The sequence below is a fragment of the Myxine glutinosa genome, chromosome 2 (assembly GCF_964187855.1).
Source record: "Myxine glutinosa chromosome 2, kmMyxGlut1.1, whole genome shotgun sequence".
Taxonomy (NCBI): Eukaryota; Metazoa; Chordata; class Myxini; order Myxiniformes; family Myxinidae; genus Myxine; species Myxine glutinosa.
Window position 1 is genome coordinate 196781591 of NC_136262.1, and position 21399 is coordinate 196802989.

General features: G+C 47.3%; 1 long non-coding RNA gene across 1 annotated transcript; it reads left to right on the top strand.

The window, feature by feature from the left end:
- Positions 1 to 17035: 17035 nt before the first annotated feature.
- On the top strand, positions 17036 to 19052 carry LOC137420964 (uncharacterized). The gene is made up of 2 exons (XR_010983232.1): positions 17036 to 17117; positions 18431 to 19052. It is a non-coding gene; the product is annotated as an uncharacterized LOC137420964 (long non-coding RNA).
- Positions 19053 to 21399: the final 2347 nt, after the last annotated feature.

Consider the following 21399-nt stretch of genomic DNA (forward strand, 5'->3'; position numbering starts at 1 on the left):
CCTCGAGCCGACGAAGCTCGCGGTAGCTAAAGCGGAGTTCGCTATGCTGGAGCGGCTCGGCATCGTGCGGCGCTCCGAAAGTGCTTGGGCGTCGCCGCTTCACATCGTGCCAAAGCCCAGCGGGGGATGGCGACCATGCGGAGACTACCGGCGCCTCATCGACGCCACCACCCCCGACCGCTACCCCGTCCCCCACATCCAGGACTTCTCCGCCCGGTTGGCGGGCATGTCCTTCTTTTCGAAGGTGGACCTCATACGCGGCTACCTTCAGGTCCCCGTAAGGCCGGAGGACATCCTGAAGACGGCGGTCATCACGCCGTTCGGACTTTTCGAATTTCTTCGGATGCCCTTCGGTTTGAAAAATGCGGCTCAGGCGTTCCAGCGACTAATGGACAGCGTCTTGCGCGACTTGGATTTCGTGTACGTCTACCTGGACGACATCCTCGTCGCCAGCGCGTCCCGCGAAGAGCACCTACACCATTTCCGCACGCTCTTCGAACGCCTGGGCCAACATGGCCTCATCGTGAACCCCGCCAAGTGCCGGTTCGGCGTCGCCGACATCGACTTTTTGGGGCACCGCGTCACCAGGCACGGGGCCGTCCCCCTACCGGCCAAGGTGGAGATGGTGAAGGGGTTTCCGCGCCCCCGCACGATCAAGGGGCTCCAGGAGTTCCTGGGCATGGTAAACTTTTACCATCGGTTCCTGCCCCGCATCGCCCAGCTCCTGCGCCCCTTGCACGAGGCCCTCCGAGGGAAGCCGGGCAAAGGTGACGTTACCTGGACCGAGCAGATGGACGCGGCATTCGCCGGCGCGAAGCTCGCCTTGGCTAACGCCACCATGCTCACGCACCCGATGCACCGATCGCCCTCACCACCGACGCCTCAGACTACGCGGTGGGCGCGGTGCACGAGCAATGGGTGCGTGGAGCTTGGCAACCGCTGGCGTTCTTCAGCCGGCAGCTTCGCCCGCCCGAACGCCGTTACAGTACCTTCGACCGCGAGTTGCTCGGGCTTCACTTGGCCGTCAGGCACTTCCGCCATCTGCTCGAGGGCCGTGCGTTCACGGCCTTCGTCGACCACAAGCCGCTGGTCTTCGCGATGGGCAAGGTCGCCGAGCCATGGTCGGCCCGGCAGCAGTGTCACCTCTCGGCCGTGTCCGAGTACACGACGGACATCCGGCACGTCGCGGGGAAGGACAACCCGGTGCGGATTGCCTTTCCCGGTCCGTCGCCCACGCAGTCCACCTTGGCATCGACTATGCGCGGATGGCGGCGGACCAGGCCGCCGACCCCGGCATCCAGGCATTGCGGACCGCCGTCACGGGCCACCGCGTCACCGAGGTGCCATTCGACGGCGCGGCCCTCTTGTGCGACGTCTCCCTCGGGCGGCCTCACCCCATCGTGCCCGCGGGCTGGCAGCGCCAGGTTTTTGACGCCATCCACGGCCTGTCCCACCCGGGCACGAAGGCCTCCCAGAGGTTGTTCGCCGACAAGTTTGTCTGGCATGGCCTCCGGAAGGCCGTCCGCGGCTGGACCAGGATGTGCCTCGCATGCCAGCGCGCGAAGGTGCACCGGCACACCCAGGCCCCATTGCCCCCGTTTACGGTGCCGGCACGCAGTTTCGACCACGTGCACGTGGATCTGGTGGGACCTCTGCCCCCCTCGCGGGGTTTCACCCATGTCCTGACAATGGTGGACCGCACCACCTGGTGGCCAGAGGCCGTGCCTTTGGCGGCGATGACGGTGGCGGACATCGCGCAGGCGTTCATCGCCACCTGGGTCGCCCGGTTCAGCGCCCCCTCGGACATCTCGTCCGACCGCGGCCCCCAGTTCACCTCGGAGCTCAGGGGGGCCGTCGCGCGGGGGCTCGGGGTCCAGCTGTACCGAAGCACGGCCTACCACCCCTAGGCCAACGGCCTGTGCGAGCGGTTCCACCGCTCATTGAAGGCCGTGCTCCGAGCCACCCTCAGCGATGGCGGCTGGGTCGACAGGCTCCCCTGGGTCCTGCTGGGCCTCCGGACGGCGCCCAAGGACGACCTGCGCACATCCGCGGCGGAGTTGGTCTTCGGACAACCGCTGCGGGTGCCGGGCGAGTTCCTCCCCGACCCCACGGCACCATGGTCCGCGGCGCAGGAGCACACCGCGCTGCAGGAGACCGCCCGGAGGTTCGCCCCGGTGCCGACGGCGCACCACGGGCACCCGCCTACGCACGTCGCCCAGGAGCTTCGCACCGCGGAGTACGTCTTCATCCGGCACGACGCCCACCGGACACCACTGCGGCCCCCGTACGACGGGCCTTTCCGCGTGCTGGAGACCGGGGTGAAACATTTCACCTTGGACATCGGCGGCACTCCCAACCGCGTCTCGGTGGATCGCCTCAAGCCAGCCCACCTCGAAGTGGACCACCCACCGCCGGTGGCTCTGCCCCCACGTCGGGGCCGCCCCCCTGCGGGGGGACCCCCGGCACCGCCCAGGCCCGCCGGCACGCCTCCCCCCGGTCCTGCACCCATGCCGGGTGCAGCCGGAGGCATCCCGGCTGGCATCCCTGCACCCCGGACGCCGCCAGTCGCCAGAGGGCGCTTCGGCTGGGTCATCCGTTTGCCCCGCAAACTGGCCCTCCAGGTGCGTGGGAATTCTGGGGGGGCGCGTGTGGTGGACACGAAAGATCACTGGTGTGAGGGCATCATTCCGCGCACCAAGTGGGCGGCGGCCACGCCTGAGGGGTAGGCGTGGCCGTGAGATATACACCGGGCGCGCAGCCCAGAGCGCTCCAGTGCTACAGTTGAGCTCTTATAATAAAGACTCTTAAACTTACCGCGTTGTCCGCTGCCTTCTTGTTGTGCAAGTAAGCGTGCGTCGCACCGCGCTTCAATACTTTAGTTGAAGAGGATAGTTTGACCTGGGTGGAGATACCAGTTAGTAAATAATGTAAGTATTACATTATTTTTTTCATTGAGACTGGTTTATTCTATGTTTCGAGTCAACAATGAACCAACCATACACCGCTTCAATCTAGAAACTTTGCAATAACGACAAAGGGATTGCAGTGTTACGATTATATTTACTATATTATTAGTATCAACGCTGCCTGGTGTTGGCTTAGCAGTTTGGGTGCTTACTTGCGATCCGAGGATCCTGGGTTCGAATCCCGGTTGGTTCCTGAATTAATGCCAGGGTGGTATGTGACAAAGACGAAATTATTAGATTTGGTGGAAGATCTGGCGAGTAGAATTTTTAAAGTGATTCTTCACCATTTAGAGATTGGGTGAAAAGCGATATATAACATGATATTTTAAAAAGTTTTGGACGAGTTATGACTAAACTTGGTGGAGGAGTTGGTTTGGTGACAAGAACAAGTCGATTAGATTTTGGTTCAGGTCCGAATCCAGATCCGGCCTATCAGTGGGATACAAAACATAAACTGTTCAACCTGTCGGAGATATGTGCTCCATCGAGTGCTAGTTTATAACTATTTTTTAATGAGGAGTTTTAATGAGGGCATTTGAATGACTTTGTAGTGCAAACAGCAGGACAATACGGAAAGAACAGACATTAAAACAAATTAAGGGAGAAGAAATTATACTTTTGTACAGGGCGTCCTTATGATTATGTATATTTTTATTGTAAATTCTCTTTGTAATTATATATTAAGGGTGTTGAGAGATCAATTGAACTAAACAGCAGATAGTTCTCAATTACAGTTTTCAAATTTGTCTTTAAATCCATCTTTTTGCGGAGGCTTTATCTTGATTTCTTTTTTAACTTCCACATACAAGAGTTTCATTTTCATTTCATTTTCATTTTCCTCACCACATACAAGGCTTTCATCCGCAGCTCAATGGAATACTGCTCTCCCCTCTGGGCCGGATTCCACGACAGGAGCATGATGGCTCCTGCCTCTCACCTAGCTCGGCTTCACGCTGTTGAAACCAAAGCTTTCAGAATCATTGGAATCTCCCACGATGAAGCTATCTCTGAGGGCCTTTCACTCACTCACCGCATGCAGGTTAGTAGTCATTCTGTCTTCTACCGACTCCTCTCCGGCCTTGCTCCCCCAGCTCTGTCTGTGCTCTGTCCTCCAAATATTCCTGCAGGACACACAAGATCTGCCTGCAACCCTCTTATGGTTAAACTGCCAAATTCAAGGCTCTCTGCTCACCTTCACCCTTTCATTCCTCTTTACTCCCACGTCTGAAACAAATGCCCTCACTCTCTTCAATCCCACTCCTCCCTCCAGGTCTTTAAAACAGCGGTTCACCTCCATCTCTTATCTTCCCCCAACCAAAACCATGATCTTTTCTACCCCCGTTAATTCACCCCAGTTCCACTTTTCTGAAATACCGACTTCTTTCCTGGAAGTCCTAGCAGTGTCCATTTGTTTTATATCTCTCCCACCTCCCACCCCCTTCCCAATTCCCCCTCAAGCCCTCCCCCTCCCACCCCCTTCCCAACCACCCCGCCCCCCAAGCCCTCCTGCTCCCACAGATCTCCCGATGTCCCTGTTCTCTGCTGTTGTACTTGTGTGCTTCCCTCTCTCTCCCCATCTTGTCTCCCGCTCCCTTTATTGTATGTTGTATGTGTCCGTTTATGTTGTTTTTGTGATTAATGTTAGCTCTTACACGAGCCTCGACCTTGTATACAAAAAAAACATAATAATAATAAAACAACTCTTCGTACTTCTTTGTCAATTGCTTTGAGATTTTCATTCTTAATTAAAAGCACTTCATAAGATATTGATTGATCGATTAATTGATGGATGGCCAGTCACAGGAGGCAATAGCGTGGACCGATCGTGCCATTATCATCCATATCTATGAATCCCTCTGACTATCTCCAGTGAACACAAATGATTGTGAATCCGATCCACAGTTTGAGGATGTCCTTGTGCACCTGATGAGGTCACGTGACACTTTTAAACCTTGATGCTGACAAGTTCAGGGTTTGCGCCAAACTGCTTGTAAAGTGTAAACCGATGTGTCTGTGGCTTCAGTAATCACTGGGGATGCTGACGACACATCCAAGGAATTCTGAAGATTAATTTGATAATTCTGGCGAAGATCTCCCCAGAATTAGTGTCGGGTTAATTGAAATGGCTTTGTATGGACGTGCTTGAGAAAGTTGCGATTCCTATCTAATCTCGGATTATTGGAGAAGGAGTTGATCCTTAAAGAGAGCAAAGTGACAGTTTTGCGGCTTGCTGTCAATGAAATCCAAGATGTCCCCGCACTGGAGATCATCCAAAGGCATCACTTGACCCACTATTCTGAAACTCGCAGGTGCTTCATCCAAAGGAATAAAGGTGTGTATTTTTATACAAGCATATCACGTCGCAACTCAAAATCCTTAAAATAAATAAATAAATAAATAGATTCCACGACAGGTGCATTTCAAAATCACACGTTGCAAGGAGCCGAGTTTTATATTTGTGAAGTGTCATGCATTTGTCACATAGTGATCGATTTTTCCACTTTGCCCATCACTATACCTGATCAATGATCATGTGCTCACCTGCGTACCCATCAACTATTTCTTCACACATGCTGATTCTTCCCTTAATGTTCCTCTCCTTGCTATTTTTACTCGTTACTCCCGCCAGGGAGTAATGCATTCACTCGTGTCCGTGTGTCCGTGTGTGTGTGTGTGTGTGTTCGTGTGTTTGTGAACAGGATATCTGGAAAAGTTCTGAACGGATTTGGATGAAAGTTGGTGGGATGATTGCAATTGGGATAAGGAAGAATTGATTAGTTTTTGGTGAAGCTCAGGATATTATTCCGGATCCAGGAATTGTTTTGGGGAATTTTTGTGGGAATTTTTACTCCCGCCAGGGAGTAATGCATTCGCTCGTGTCCGTCCGGGTGTGTGTGTGTGTGTGTGTGTGTGTGTGTGTGTGTTTGTGAACAGGATATCTGGAAAAGTTCTGAACGGATTTGGATGAAAGTTGGTGGGATGATTGCCCTTGGGATAAGGAAGAATTTATTAGTTTTTGGTGAAGCTCAGGATATTATTCCTGATCCAGGAATTTTTTGAAGGATTTTTTTTTACCATTGGAAGATAGGGCTCATTTTTTTAAACATTATCTTCTATATATTCTATATTTAACATTGTGATATGAAAATCGTTTTCATATTTGTTGTAAATGTAGTTTAAACTCGTGGTTATGCGTTCGAGCGGTGTATTTTTTTAGCAGCGTCGTCTTCAATGATCTTCTTTTTTAAAAAAAAAAGACATATTCTGTCATTTTAAAACCACCAAAGTGTGTATTAGGTTTCCCCGTTTCATGAAATGTATCGTTTGATACATATAATGCTTTAAAACTGTTTTTTGTTTTTGTTTTGTTTTTTACCTCAGAAGAGATATCAACATTTAGCTCAGCGAATGTCAATCACGGTGGCAGTATTTGATGAACTTATAAAGACTTAGTTCCAGATTTGTCAATGGCTGAGGTATATTAACAAACCAATAAAACAGATTTGGCAAAATTCCAACTTTTTTTTTGAAAGATCGCATATTCACCCAGGGTTGTGAGGCTGAAGAAGAAGAAGAAACCTCGGATGGGCTTCCCAGACCGAATAAATAATTCTGGTTCTGGCTCTGCGATTTTCAGGTTTATTACTCCCACCAGGGAGTAACGCATTCGATCGTGTCCGTCCATGTGTGTGTGTGTTCGTATGTTCGTGTGTTTGTGAACAAGATATCTGGAAAAGTTCTGAACGGATTTGGATGAAAGTTGGTGGGATGATTGCCCTTGGGATAAGGAAGAATTGCTTAGTTTTTGGTGAAGCTCAGGATATTATTCCGGATCCAGGAATTTTTTTGGAATTTTTTTGGGGAAAGTTTTTTTCTGTTTTACTGCATTAAAGCTTTTATTCTTATTATTAAATGATGTTTTTCTCCTCTGATTCCGAGATATATCAAAATACATTCTCTGACAGTTAGGGCTTACTTTCTTTTTCATTTATTGTTTTGGGGAGAGGGGATGTTAAACAAAACGTATTATTCCAACTAAACCCACGGCGGGAGTATGCGCCCTACTGAGTGGCGTTCTAGTTTTTGTGTTATTTCTCTATTCCTCCTTGTGTATGTCCACTCCGGCTCCTCCCCATACCCTTTGGTAGTTGGCGAACCTGCTGCCCTTTGGCTTAGAACTCCTCCATGAGCCTTGACCTTTGCATATAAAATAAATAAATAATTAACGGAAAATATAGATTTCTGACAGACGTCCACACTTTGAACGACTGCTGATAGTTAATGACAGCATCACTCCATGCACCAACTTTTCAAAACGATGTTGCAAGTAAATGAAGACCTATGGGAAGAAATAACAAACAGATTTCGAAATAGTCGGTAAACAGGTCTGCACTTTAACGGGTATTCAATAGAGCACCCGCCCACGGAAATTAGTGAATGGCGTTTACTCTTTGCCAAAAGGAAACGCGAAGAAAGGTCTCATTATCACGACGCATTAATAACATCCCTGTTTGGAGGTATGCTCGCTGTGTTGTTTGCTGCAGACAGTGTCTACTGTATGATGTCATTGTGGAAGTCATGGAATCAGCAAAGTTATCAGCAAGAAGATTATCAGCAAAGTCATGGAATCCATCATTGCTTCGGATATGAAATCTTTCCTCTTCTCCAATGGCTTGATCTCTGATCATCAATTTGGTTTCAGACCAGGTCACTCGACTCTGGACATGCTGCTTCTGCTGTCTCAACAATGGATGGAGGTCCTCAATGCCAAACAGGAAATTAGAGCTGTCTCCCTCGACATATCACGTGCCTTCGACACGGTCTGGCACCCCGCTCTGCTCACCAAACTCTCCTCCTTTGGTATCCATGGAAATCTCCACGCATGGCTGGCGGACTTCCTCTCTAGTCGTCGTCAACGTGTGGCCCTGAATGGGTTTCTCTCATCTCCTCTTCCTGTTCAGGCTGGAGTTCCCCAAGGCAGTGTTCTGGGCCCCGTGCTTTTTTCTGGTCTTCATCAATGATCTCTCTGACTCTCTCGAAAATCCTCTCTATCTCTTTGCTGATGACTCCACTCTCTGCCGCTCCATTCCTCTTCCCTCAGATCGGCAGTCTGCTGCCTCCTCACTCTCTGAAGACCTGGACAAAATCACAGACTGGTCAAACAAGTGGAACATGTCTTTCAATCCTGACAAATCTCACACTCTTACTATGTCTCTCCGAAAAGATCGACTGGACAACCCTCCCATCTACTTTCTCAACAATCCTCTCCAAGAAGTTCTGTCGCTCAAGATTTTGGGTCTCACTATCTGCCATGATCTTTCTTGGGAAAACCACATTTCCAAGCTGGCCTCCAAAGCCAGTCGCCGACTGGGCATCCTCCGTCGTGCGAAGTCCTTCCTCGGCACACCTGAGCTCCTCACCACATACAAGGCTTTCATCCGCAGCTCAATGGAATACTGTTCTCCCCTATGGGCCGGTGCTCCTGCCTCACACCTAGCTCGGCTTCACGCTGTTGAAACCAAAGCTTTCAGAATTATTGGAATCTCCCGCGATGAAGCTATCTCTGAGGGCCTTTCACTCACTCACCGCAGGCAGGTAGGTGGTCTTTCTGTCTTCTACCGACTCCTCTCCGGCCGTGCTCCCCCAGCTCTCTCTGTGCTCTGTCCCCCAAATATTCCTACAGGTCGCACAAGATCTGCCAGCAACCCTCTGATGGTTAAACTGCCGAATCTCGGCTCTCTGCTCACCTTCACTCTTTCATTCCTCTTTTCTCCCGCCTCTGGAACAAACTCCCTCACTCCCTTCAATCCCACTCCTCCCTCCAGGTCTTTAAAACAGCTGTTCACCACCATCTCTTATCTTCCCCCATCCAAAACCTTGATCTTTTCTACCCACGCTAATTCACCCCAGATCCACCTTGTTTGAAATTCCAACTTCTTTCCTGGAAGTCCTGGCAGTGTCCATATGTTTTATACCTCTCCCACCGCCCCCTTCCCATGCCCCCCCCCCCCCCAAAGCCCTCGCCCTCTCTCAGATCTCTCGATGTCTCCATGTCTCTCGGTCCCTGCTCTCAAATGTTGTGTTTGTGTCCTTCCCCCTCTCTCCCCATCTTGTCTACCGCTCCCGATGTTATATGTTTTATGTGTCGGTTTGTCTTTCTGTGTGATTAATGTTCGCTCTTTCACGAGCCTCAATCTTGTATACAAAAAAAAAAAAATTGTTGGAGGGCGGGGCTATAATAATGGTGCGTGCCGTATTGTTAAGCGCTTTCCCATGGTGCCAGCACCGACGGCCGGGCACAGCAAGCGACAAATGCCTGGCACCGGTTCAGCTTTCAGAACTTCTAGAAATGAAAGCTGCTTCTTCAAAGTTGGTCTTGCTCGATGCGGGTTTTTGGTTTGGAATTTTTTACCTTCACCAATGAAAGTGGGTGGAGGTTATGTTTTCACCCATGTCTGTTTGTCTGACTGTGAACAGGATATTTCAAAAAGGTGTGGACGGATTCGGACGAAACTTGGTGGACATGTTGGGTCTGTGATAAGGACGAATCGATTCGATTTCGGTGAAGATCGGGATCCGGATCCCAGAATGTTTTACATTTTTACGTCATCTCTATCAAAAATAGAGGAACTTATATAATGGGTCGTGATGTCTGTCCGTCCATTACCTTTTTCCTATTTTTGCTACTCCTCCCTTGTCACACAGCAGATTTTTCGGAAACTTTTTTTTTTTTTTTTTTTTTGTATACAAGATCGAGGCTCGTGAAAGAGCGAACATTAATCACACAGAAAGACAAACCGACACATAAAACATATAACAGAGGGAGCGGTAGACAAGATAGGGAGAGAGGGGGAAGGACACAAACACAACATTTGAGAGCAGGGACCGAGAGACATGGAGACATCGAGAGATCTGAGAGAGGGCGAGGGCTTTGGGGGGGGGGGGGCGTGGGAAGGGGGCGGTGGGAGAGGTATAAAACATATGGACACTGCCAGGACTTCCAGGAAAGAAGTTGGAATTTCAAACAAGGTGGATCTGGGGTGAATTAGCGGGGGTAGAAAAGATCAAGGTTTTGGATGGGGGAAGATAAGAGATGGTGGTGAACAGCTGTTTTAAAGACCTGGAGGGAGGAGTGGGATTGAAGGGAGTGAGGGAGTTTGTTCCAGAGGCGGGAGAAAAGAGGAATGAAAGAGTGAAGGTGAGCAGAGAGCCGAGATTTCGGCAGTTTAACCATCAGAGGGTTGCTGGCAGATCTTGTGCGACCTGTAGGAATATTTGGGGGACAGAGCACAGAGAGAGCTGGGGGTGCAAGGCCGGAGAGGAGTCGGTAGAAGACAGAAAGACCACCTACCTGCCTGCGGTGAGTGAGTGAAAGGCCCTCAGAGATGGCTTCATCACGGGAGATTCCAATAATTCTGAAAGCTTTGGTTTCAACAGCGTGAAGCCGAGCTAGGTGTGAGGCAGGAGCACCGGCCCATAGGGGAGAACAGTATTCCATTGAGCTGCGGATGAAAGCCTTGTATGTGGTGAGGAGCTCAGGTGTGCCGAGGAAGGACTTCGCACGACGGAGGATGCCCAGTCGGCGACTGGCTTTGGAGGCCAGCTTGGAAATGTGGTTTTCCCAAGAAAGATCATGGCAGATAGTGAGACCCAAAATCTTGAGCGACAGAACTTCTTGGAGAGGATTGTTGAGAAAGTAGATGGGAGGGTTGTCCAGTCGATCTTTTCGGAGAGACATAGTAAGAGTGTGAGATTTGTCAGGATTGAAAGACATGTTCCACTTGTTTGACCAGTCTGTGATTTTGTCCAGGTCTTCAGAGAGTGAGGAGGCAGCAGACTGCCGATCTGAGGGAAGAGGAATGGAGCGGCAGAGAGTGGAGTCATCAGCAAAGAGATAGAGAGGATTTTCGAGAGAGTCAGAGAGATCATTGATGAAGACCAGAAAAAGCACGGGGCCCAGAACACTGCCTTGGGGAACTCCAGCCTGAACAGGAAGAGGAGATGAGAGAAACCCATTCAGGGCCACACGTTGACGACGACTAGAGAGGAAGTCCGCCAGCCATGCGTGGAGATTTCCATGGATACCAAAGGAGGAGAGTTTGGTGAGCAGAGCGGGGTGCCAGACCGTGTCGAAGGCACGTGATATGTCGAGGGAGACAGCTCTAATTTCCTGTTTGGCATTGAGGACCTCCATCCATTGTTGAGACAGCAGAAGCAGCATGTCCAGAGTAGAGTGACCTGGTCTGAAACCAAATTGATGATCAGAGATCAAGCCATTGGAGAAGAGGAAAGATTTCATATCCGAAGCAATGATGGATTCCATGACTTTGCTGATAATTGGGAGAAGGCTGATTGGTCTGTAGTTGCTAGGATCTGTTTTTGCACCTTTTTTGTGCAAAGCGGTGATGTTGGCTGATTTCCAAGCAGATGGCAGTTGACCTTGAGCAAAAGAGAGGGTGAAGAGAACAGAGAGAGGGTGAGATAGAGCAGCAGAGCAGGATTTTAGGACCCGTGGGCTGATGCCGTCGGGTCCAGTTGCAGAATCAGAGTCGAGGGTTGACAGAAACTTTTCCACCTTGTCAGGAGGAAAGGACATGGAGTCCAGGAGCAGCAGGGTACGACTGGGTATGGTGGGTACAGAGAGGGATGGGTTTGGGACACAAGATTTAGAGGCAAACACAGAGTTGAGGCATTCAGCTTTTTCACGTGCGGAGTCAGCTGTGTAGCCGTTTGAGGTAAGGGAGGGGATGGAGGGGGAACAAACACCAGAAACGGATTTGACCAGACGCCACCAGGATTTGGAAGAGGGAGACAGATAAGAGAGTTCGGTCTTGAGAATGGAGAGATATTGTTTCCTGGCTCTCCTGAGGGTGGACACACACTTGTTTCGGGCTTTGTGAAAGGAAATGAGATTTCCTTCCGTTGGATTTGCTTTCCAGGAGACGAGGGCAAGTTGTTTCTGGGCAACAGCCTCACCACAAGATTCCGTGTACCATGGACGGGAGGAAGGGTATGACAACTGAAGACGAGATGGGATAAATCTGTGCATGAGAGAGAGCAATTTACTTTGGAAGAATTCCCAGGATGAGTTGATGTCAGAGGTGGTAGAGATGGGAGACCAGTCCAGATGATTGATGGCTGCTTGAAGACCGTGCCAGTTGGCCTGAGTGAAATGCCAGACTCGTCGACGCTGAGCAGGCTCCCTGAGGATGGTCAGAGAGATGTCCACTTTAACAAGGACATGATCAGATGATCCGATCGGAGCAGAAGAAGAGCAGCAGACATTTTCAGGGAAGTTAGTCATAACCAAGTCCAGAAGAGAAGATGTTCCGTTGACTGAGATCCGGGTCGGGAAATTGACAGATTGTGTCAGTCCCAGTGAGTCGCAGAAGTCCTTTGCTGAGGAGCCATGGCTGGTGAGAGAGGTACCCACACCCAGCCAACTGGCATGATGACAGTTGAAATCACCACATATGAGGAAGAGAGAGTTGGGATGAGTAGATAGAAGTTGGTCCATATCATCAGACAGCGAGATGTAGATGGAGTCATCACTGTTTGGTGGACGGTACAACACACATATGAACAAGAGGTGGGAGCGAAGGGGAAGCCGTAGCCAGAGGTATTCCTGGGGGTGAGGTGGAGAGAGTGCAGTGCAGGGCGAGTGAGGAAGAGAGTTTTTGATAAAGATAGCAACCCCGCCTCCAGGACGAGGCTCAGGTCTATCATACCGGAGGAGGGAGTAGCCCGGGAGAGATACTATGGAATCAGAGACATCATAAAGGAGGAAAGTTTCTGTTAAGCAGATCACGTCTGGTTTGACAGAAGCAACCTGTATGGAGAGATCAGTTAAGTTTGAACGAAGGCCCCGGATGTTTGAGGTCCATACCGTTAATGAAGAGGAAGGGGGAGCATCAGATACAGAACAGGGGGGAGGAGGGGTAGGGTAAGATGTGGAAGAGGTGGAAGAGGTAGGGAGAGCTGTTGAAGGTGTGTCGGAGATTTCAGAATAGCTCGGAGAAAGGGAAGGATGGGGCGGACAAAAGGTTTGATGGTGATTGGGTGAGCCACAATGAGGTGTTATTTGAGGAGGGGGAAGAGCGAGGCAGAAGGTTGGGGGAGATGGAGGTGAGAGTTTGAAGAGGGAAGAAGCGGGGAGGACGCTTTGAGGAGGGGGAGTGAGAGGGGGGAAATTGAGAAGCAATGAGGGTGGGGAGATTTGAAGGGGAGGGGTGAGGGGGGAGTTTGGGAGGGAAGGGACAAGGGGAGGGATTTGAAAGGGATGGGATATGGGGGAGATTTGGAGGGGAGGGGTGAGGCAGGAGTCTAGGAGGGGAGGGGCGAGGGGGCGTCTTGGAGGGGAGGGGTGAGGGGGTAGTTTAGGAGGGAGGGGGCAAGGGGGGAGATTTGAAAGGGATGGGTGATGGGGAAGATTTGGAGGGGAGGGGTGATGGGGAAGATTTGGAGGGGAGGGGTTATGGGGAAGATTTGGAGGGGAGGGGTGAGATTGGATTTTTGAAAGTGTACGATTTATGGGAAACGAACATTTATTGCAAAATGAGTTTCTTGTGACTTTCGAGTTAAAAATACGTTTAAGGACGCTGGATGGAGGATGGAGTGCAGGAGAGTTTAGGGAATGTAGAAAAAAGGCACTATAGGAGATGGATATTTTTTTTGGGATGAATTGATTTGGTGAGCAAGTCGAAAGCAGCCTTTTAAAGAAGAAGAAGAAAAAGGTGTTATAAAATATGACGGAATACATAACTTGAGGGGAAAGTGTAAACATTGAAGGTTAATGAGTGAAAACTATCTGGGGAAATGGGGGAGAAACACGTGGTCGAAGAACGAACGAACGAATAAGAATGAATAAACGAATGAGAACAGAGAAGGAAATGTATTTTTTTTTTTTTTTTTTTTTTTTTTTTTGAGTTGAGATTTACACAAGGAAGTAGGCTATGGGTGAAAAGACTGGGAATACAGAGAACGAAAGTTATTGGATCACAAACGACGGACCGCTGAGAGAAAAACAAAGCCTCAAGGTTGTACAGTGCACACTGTACAAGGCCTCAAGACACGACACGGCAAACAGACGATCAATTTATGAAAGATAAACACCGAGAAACAACCAAAGTTGCACACAATAACTTCACACACCGAAAGATAAATACAGTTTCGACAAAATACAATTGTGAACAGACTTAACTTCGAAAAACGTGGAGACCGTGTGGAGCTTCGAAAATCCCTGCCGCCGTCTCCAAGATCTCGCGAGGGATTCACTTGACACATGAATACAAAACAGTTGTCCACCCAATCACTCAGGCTTCGATTTTCCGATTTCGGATCATGGGTGCTCCCGGGGAGGGGGAGGGGTGGTGGTGCAGGATGGGGGTGTTACCCCCTGAAACTTCGGATCCCTTCATACTCGCCCCTTACTGTTTGCTCTGAAACCCGACACAACCATTCTACTCGATGGGCCTCAGGATCGGTCGGTCTTAGAATTTCAGATTTCGGATCAGGGCGGGTCACAGTGGGGTTCCCTTAAATCTCAGAAGATGACCGTTGGTCGACTGAGGGTTTTTAAAGTGATTCTTCACCATTTGAGAGATTGGGCAAAAAATGATGTATAGCAGGATATTTCAAAACGTTGTGCATGGGTTATGACAAAACGAGGTGGATGAGTTGGGTGCAAACCCAAGCCAATTCGATTTTGGTTCAGGACCGGATCCAGATCCGGCCTATCAGTGGATACAAAACGTAAACTGTTCAGCCTGGCGGAGGTGTGCGCTCTACCCAGTGCCGGCCAGTTTTGTCTTGTTTTTAGATTTGGGACATCATTTAAAACTTTTGTTCTATGCATTTTCTTCTATTCAGGATCGGGGGTTCATGGAAGAGCGAGGTGACAGAGGTTAAAAAATGCAACGAGCTGACCATGTAGCATTGGGTCTACAGAAGGACAAAGCAAGGAAGGGAATTTTGAGCAGGAAGGGAGGAAACACAGTAACCTGCTAGTATGAGAGTTGGGATAGGTAGGACTAATGAGAGTACAAATGATCAGGAGTTGGGATAGCAGACGTCACGACATGGTGGTGGTCCACTTACTTGAAGTCCTGGAGGGAAGAGTGTGACTGAATAAATTCTGGAAGGCAATTCCACACAAAGGAGAAGCAAGGAGTGGAGTGAGCCTGGATTTTTGAGAATTTAACCAGGATGGAATTTTTGGAAGAACTTACACGTTCTGGAAGACCTTGGGAGGATCAGAGGGCTAAGAGAGCAGAAAGGCAGTTTTAAAAAAAACAGAGGGGCCACCAACCTTTCTGCGATGTGAGAGCAACAGGCCTTGTGCTTTAGCTTCATTGTGGGAGATGCTATTGTTGCTGAAAACTTTCGATTCTACAGAATCAAGGAAAGATATGTAATGCGGGGTTCCAGCCCAAAGGAACAGCAGTACTCCATTGAGCTACAAATTTTCATTGAGTTACAAAGATTTAGATCTGCCAAAGCAAATTTAGAGGCCGAACATCCAAAAGTTTCTTGGGTAGACAAATGTCTGTCAATGTAGGCATTCAGAATCTTACCACCTTCAACACCTTGTTTGCGCCCACCTTGTGCCGGCTGAGCGCTAATCCTGATTTATAAAACCGATTTTTCTAAAATTTTGGTGAGTGTAAAAAGAGATATTTCTTCAGATGACGTCATCAAGGGCATTGCGAGCAATGGACACATGAGGGAATTTTTGAAGGCATTTGGCCTGCAATGCTCGTTCAATGGGTGCAGGTGGGACACAAACCAGGGTTAACCCTCATACTATGTTGATCTAATGCCGTGGTTCTTAACCTGGGTTCGACCGAACCCCAGGGGTTCAGGGAGCTAGTCTCAGGGGTTCGGCGGAGGTCCACCGAAACGCATTGCAATTATTTTTTTTATTTTTTTTATTTTTGTATCAATTTTGAATCTATGTGTAATTACGCTTATTATTAATATTATTATGATTTTGCTATGTATGTTACGAACGAATGGAAATGTTATTTGTAATTGTATTCCCATCCCATTGAGGGTGGCCCTTGCAAAAACAAAACCACGCATTTCCCAGATCGCCTCCCGAAAAGAAGAACAGAAAACGCATAAGTGCAATTCTTCTTTAAAAAATTTGTCAAATTTGAGGGGTTCCGCGAGTGTTCGGTGGGTTTCGTTAGGGTTCGGCGCCTTTAAAAAGGTTAAGAACCACTGATCTAATGATACGTGTCATGGAATTCTGCTGTGATGTCTATTTGTACTGGCCTTAGCAAATTTTATTTTTTAATTTTTTAATTTTTTTTGTATACTGAATCGAGGCTCGTGAAAGAGCTAACATTTATTTCACAAACAAATCAACCAGACAAACAAAATATACAAAAAGAGGGAGCGGAAGACAAGATGGGGAGAAAAGGGGAAGCACACAACCACAACATTTGAGAGCAGGGAGAAGTGTGGGAGGGAGAGGGCTTGGGGGCAGGAGGCGTGGGAAGGGGGGGGGGGGGAATTAACCTTATTTTGCATCTATTATTAAGGCTAATGGAAGAGATAAAGTACGGATGGTGCATGTTTAGCTGAGTGATAATTGAAATGTTGAGGGGGAAAGTTGTAAAAGGTATAAAGATTTATGCACAAGGTTTGTGACATTATGACTTAAAGTGTGTGTGGGTGGCGATAGTGCTGTGTGTCATGAGCTTCCACCTTGAGTGTCTGTCTTGAGGGGAGAGTGTTAGCATGATTGAATCATGAATCATAACAGGGTAAATCAAATCAACATGCTTTCGCCAACACAGGGTCCATCCCTCCCATACTACAGCATCACGCAACCTCTAAATCTAACACGACTCGGTACTGAAATGCCATACTTAGGGGCATCTGTTTAATGTGGATACAAATATGGCAGATTTTCTTATCTCTCTCTGTCTTCTACCACATTCTTTCTGGTATTGCACCATTTCATCCCTGCCCTTTCCGTGCTCTGAACCCTCAGATTTTTGAAGAGCGCACGCGGTCACTACCAACCCCCTTCTGGTGGAAACTCCCTAAATCCAAGATCACTGCTCACCTCCACTCATTAATTCCTCTTTTTCCCACCAGTGGAATCAACTTCCAAATTATTTTCAATCTCATTCTTCCCTCCAGGTAATCTTGATGAATGGGGGAGTGGGGGTACCCTGGGTTCTTCCCTCCAGGTGTTCACCACCATTACAGATTATCCATATAATCATGATTTATTTTCGACCGCCATTAACCCTCCCCAAGTCAACCTCTTTTCAAGTTTCCAGTTTTTTCCTTCCTGAGAGTTTGCGGCTGTATCCATCTTGTTAATTCTCTGTATCCTTCCCTGGCCATCATTCTTCCCCACATCCCTTATTTATCCAAGCCTCCCTCTATTCTGCCCATCATCCCTGCTGTTGGTGTTTCCCTACTCTATTTCTACTGTCCCTTTTGCTATGTACTGATTCGTTCTATGTCGTCGCTCCTCCACGAGCCTCGACATCACATTTACCTCCCCTCCTTTCCCCAGTGCAAACATCTGTGATACATAGATGGCCCCTGAGATTGAAATGCATCTCATGGGTTTATTCCACTAATGCTGTGTTCTATGACCCAGTGTATCAAGTATTTCATCCTTTGGGCGAATGATGTTTATTCCGAGACAGTGGCTTGAAGTCACTGTGTAAACATTCTCTGTATGCATGGAAGGTGTTTTGAATGGCGATACAGCAAAAATATGCAAACAATGCCAAATGATTGTGCGCTGAGTGAGCGGAGACCGAAAGTTGCTTACAATTGTACTGGGTGTGGCTCCCGTCACTTCACTGACACGTTTAATCTAGATACAGCAAGTTGTACTTCAACAACATATTTGTTGTTGTGGTGGATGTGGTTGTTGTTGTCGTTTGTGTGGTCCTTCCGTGTCCTTTTAGATATTTACTCCCGCTAGGGAGTAATGCATTCGCTCGTGTCCGTCCGGGTGTGTGTGTGTGTTCGTGTGTTTGTGAACAATATATCTGGAAAAGTTCTGAACGGACTTCGATGAAAGTTGGTGGGACGATTGCCCTTGTGATAAGGAAGAATTGATTAGTTTTTGGTGAAGCTCAGGATATTATTCCGGATCCAGGAATTGTTTGAATGATTTTTTTTACCATTGGAAGATAGGGCTCATTTTTTTAAACATTATCTTCTATATATTCTATATTTAACATTATGATATGAAAATAGTTTTCATATTTGTTGTAAATGTAGTTTAAACTCGTGGTTATGCGTTAGAGCGGTGTATTTTTTTTAGCAACGTCGTCTTCAATGATCTTCTTTTTTTTTCTAATAAAGACATATTCTGTCATTTTAAAACCACCAAAGTGTGTATTAGGTTTCCCCGTTTCATAAAATGTGTCGTTTGATACGTATAATGCTTTAAAACTGTTTTTTTGTTGTTGTTGTTTTTACCTCAGAAGAGATATCAACATTTACCTCAGCGAATGTCAATCGCGGTGTCAGCACTGATCTGTATATACTACTGGATAGAGCATCAGCCAATAGGCTTGTACAAAGCTGTGAAGCCGGCGCGCGACAGCGGCGGCCATCTTGCCACTCGCACAAGGAGGCGCGGCCTGTGTCAGTTCCTGGCGTTTGCACAACTGTGGAATGAACTACCTCGTAACATCGCAACTGAAAGTCACTCAACAAGCTGTTTTAGAAAGAAACCTAGATTATATGTGCAAAATTTTCAGAATTATACTTTGTAAATATATACAAAGTGTCATTTTCCAAACTCAATGATTGACAGACAATGTATATGTTTATGTATTTGGCACGCCAATGTTCTCTTGTAATATCCTTTCGTTTTATTGTTCTTAACTCTCAATGTAATTCTTCAAATTAATGTTTATTTGTACGTTCCAGGTTAGCAGCTCGAAAACTCAATTCTGATTGATTTTTTTGCCAACCTTCCTCACAATTTCAACGCAAATTTCTTGTCCATGTTTGTGTTTTTCTCAAATAATTCTCGATTTAAGTATGAATTTAGTGTATAATCCAAATTGCTTGAGAATAAAGCATTATTATTAAAATTTACTAATTTTTCAAAGATTTTATCATCCTTGATACAATAAATTAGTCCACAATTTAAGGGCATTGTGGTCAACGCTGTTCTCACGGAATACTTTCTCCAGGATGTCTATATGTGATGGTTTCAATGTTGGGTCATTTACTCATTCTATGTCAAGAATTTATCAGTTGACAACAAACAAAGTCTTCTGAAAGACAAATGAAACATAAAAAGCTTAAAGTTGGAATAAAAAGGCACCTTTTATTACAAAGCCTCAATTAATAATAATAATATTGACCGACATATGTAGTGTGCCCTTTTCAAAGAGGCTCAACAAAAGAAACAAACATTTTGTCACCAAAATCATCATTGAACAAGTGTCTTCAGTTTGTTCTTGTGGTAATGCGTTTGATTGGCGACCGCCAGGTCAGGGTTTCGACACCCTCTGTCGTGGGTATGTTTCACACTTCATCTCATTACCCAGACAGTTCTCTGGCCCGGTTTGGCACACAGATTGCAGAAATGTGGCCTAAAGTCCCACACGTTTCATTTCGCTCAGATACTGATGTAGGAGGTATGCCTGACTTCCTCTGGGAATGGTTCCACAGTGTGGGTGCCACGTCGGAGAAGGCACGACCACCAAAAGTCACCGCCACATGTTGTTTCACGGCAAGCAGGTAATCCCTAGACTAGACAGCACCACAGCCGACATGCCTGACCGAACACTGCAGTGAACAACCAGAGGATTAGCCGGAGTACTGTCACACCACCAAGCAAGCATTATCCATTCAGTTCACTCAAGACTCATTGTTGCTTCCCAGTATTCTTTCACAGAACAAATTTGCACAAAGAAACAATCCAGATCTAAACGATTATCCTACAATATAATCCACATTTGAAGTAAAATTGATCCACATATTCAGATGATATGGTGACAAAATGCGATGATGCACAGGATACAAAAAGCACAAAATGCTGACATTTGAAGGAGCCAAAAAGAGCAGCCTGTCAGTGCTCCATTGTCTCCCAGTTGCAAACAACAAACACAAAGAAGAGAATACAGTCAATACACTATTTGAAATCACTTGTTAGTCACAAGCATAAGGTGAACAAATTTAATGAGAAGCAAGAGCACATCTTGAATGCAGAACGCTTCAGAAGTATTTCTTGAAGTACATAAAAACATCATAATTTAAAATGGGTACATGGCAAGCATAGTTAGTTAAACTTAGTTGCATACATGTGTGCATATGTCGACCAATCATGTTAATTTACATACCATAGTCCTTTCAAAAGGAACATCTGATATGCAAAAATTGTGAAATAAAAACAAAACTAGAACGGGCACTCGGTAGAGCGCATACCTTCGCCGCAGCTACTGTTCTGTACTTGGCATGGGAGTGTAGGGAACAGAACAGTGAACAGTTTGGTGCTGATTTCATGCAAATCGGATAAGAATTGACCGAGTTATGACAAACAAGATCGGGCATTGAATTCTGAACATTTTGGCATTAGTTGCATGCCAATTGGATAAAAATTGACCGCGCTATGGTAAAAATACGATTTTGACCTTTTCGTGACCTTGACCTTGACCTTTGACCCGATTGCTCCCAAAATCTAATCAAATGTGTCCCGTATAATAACCAATCATCCCACCAAATTTCATGCAATTCGGTTGAATACTTTTTGAGTTATGCGAATAACATACACACACACACACACACAGACATACAAATAAATACACAGCGATCAAAACATAACCTTCCGCTTTTGCGAAGGTAATTACTGGTGTTTGAAGAGAATTAGCTTGGTGAGCCGCTTGCGCACATTGGGCCCCGTGATCTGCTCATTCAGCTGCTTCGTCAGATGATGCATTCGTATATTGATGTAACAAGAGGACAAACACTTGACAAGAAGGTGGACATGGTTGCATTCTGGAGAACCACTGAGCACGTGCTCATCCAACCTGTCAAAAACACCCCGCTGACATACTTCACCCAACACGGTTGACATGCTGGCAGGAGCAATCCTCTTGGACTGTGGTAGACCACCTTCAGTGGTGTGGCAGCATCCTCTGTATGCACTGCTCTGTGGCAGTACACACTGTGATCACATCAGCCGCCGCCCTCACAAGACCTCCTCTATTCTTTCTGTCCAAAAGAAGACAACCAGTGGCAACACCACCGTCAGTCATCACATCTATACACTCTGGACATGACAAACGCTTGGCAGCCATACGAACAACATATCCAGCTATGTAGCATATGACTTCTTCCTTGTAGAGGGATAGCCTTCCAATGTCGGGGATATGAGCATAATCATGGTCGTGATGAGGAGCAGATGGGTGAGGCTCCATGCCATACTTCCTCACCA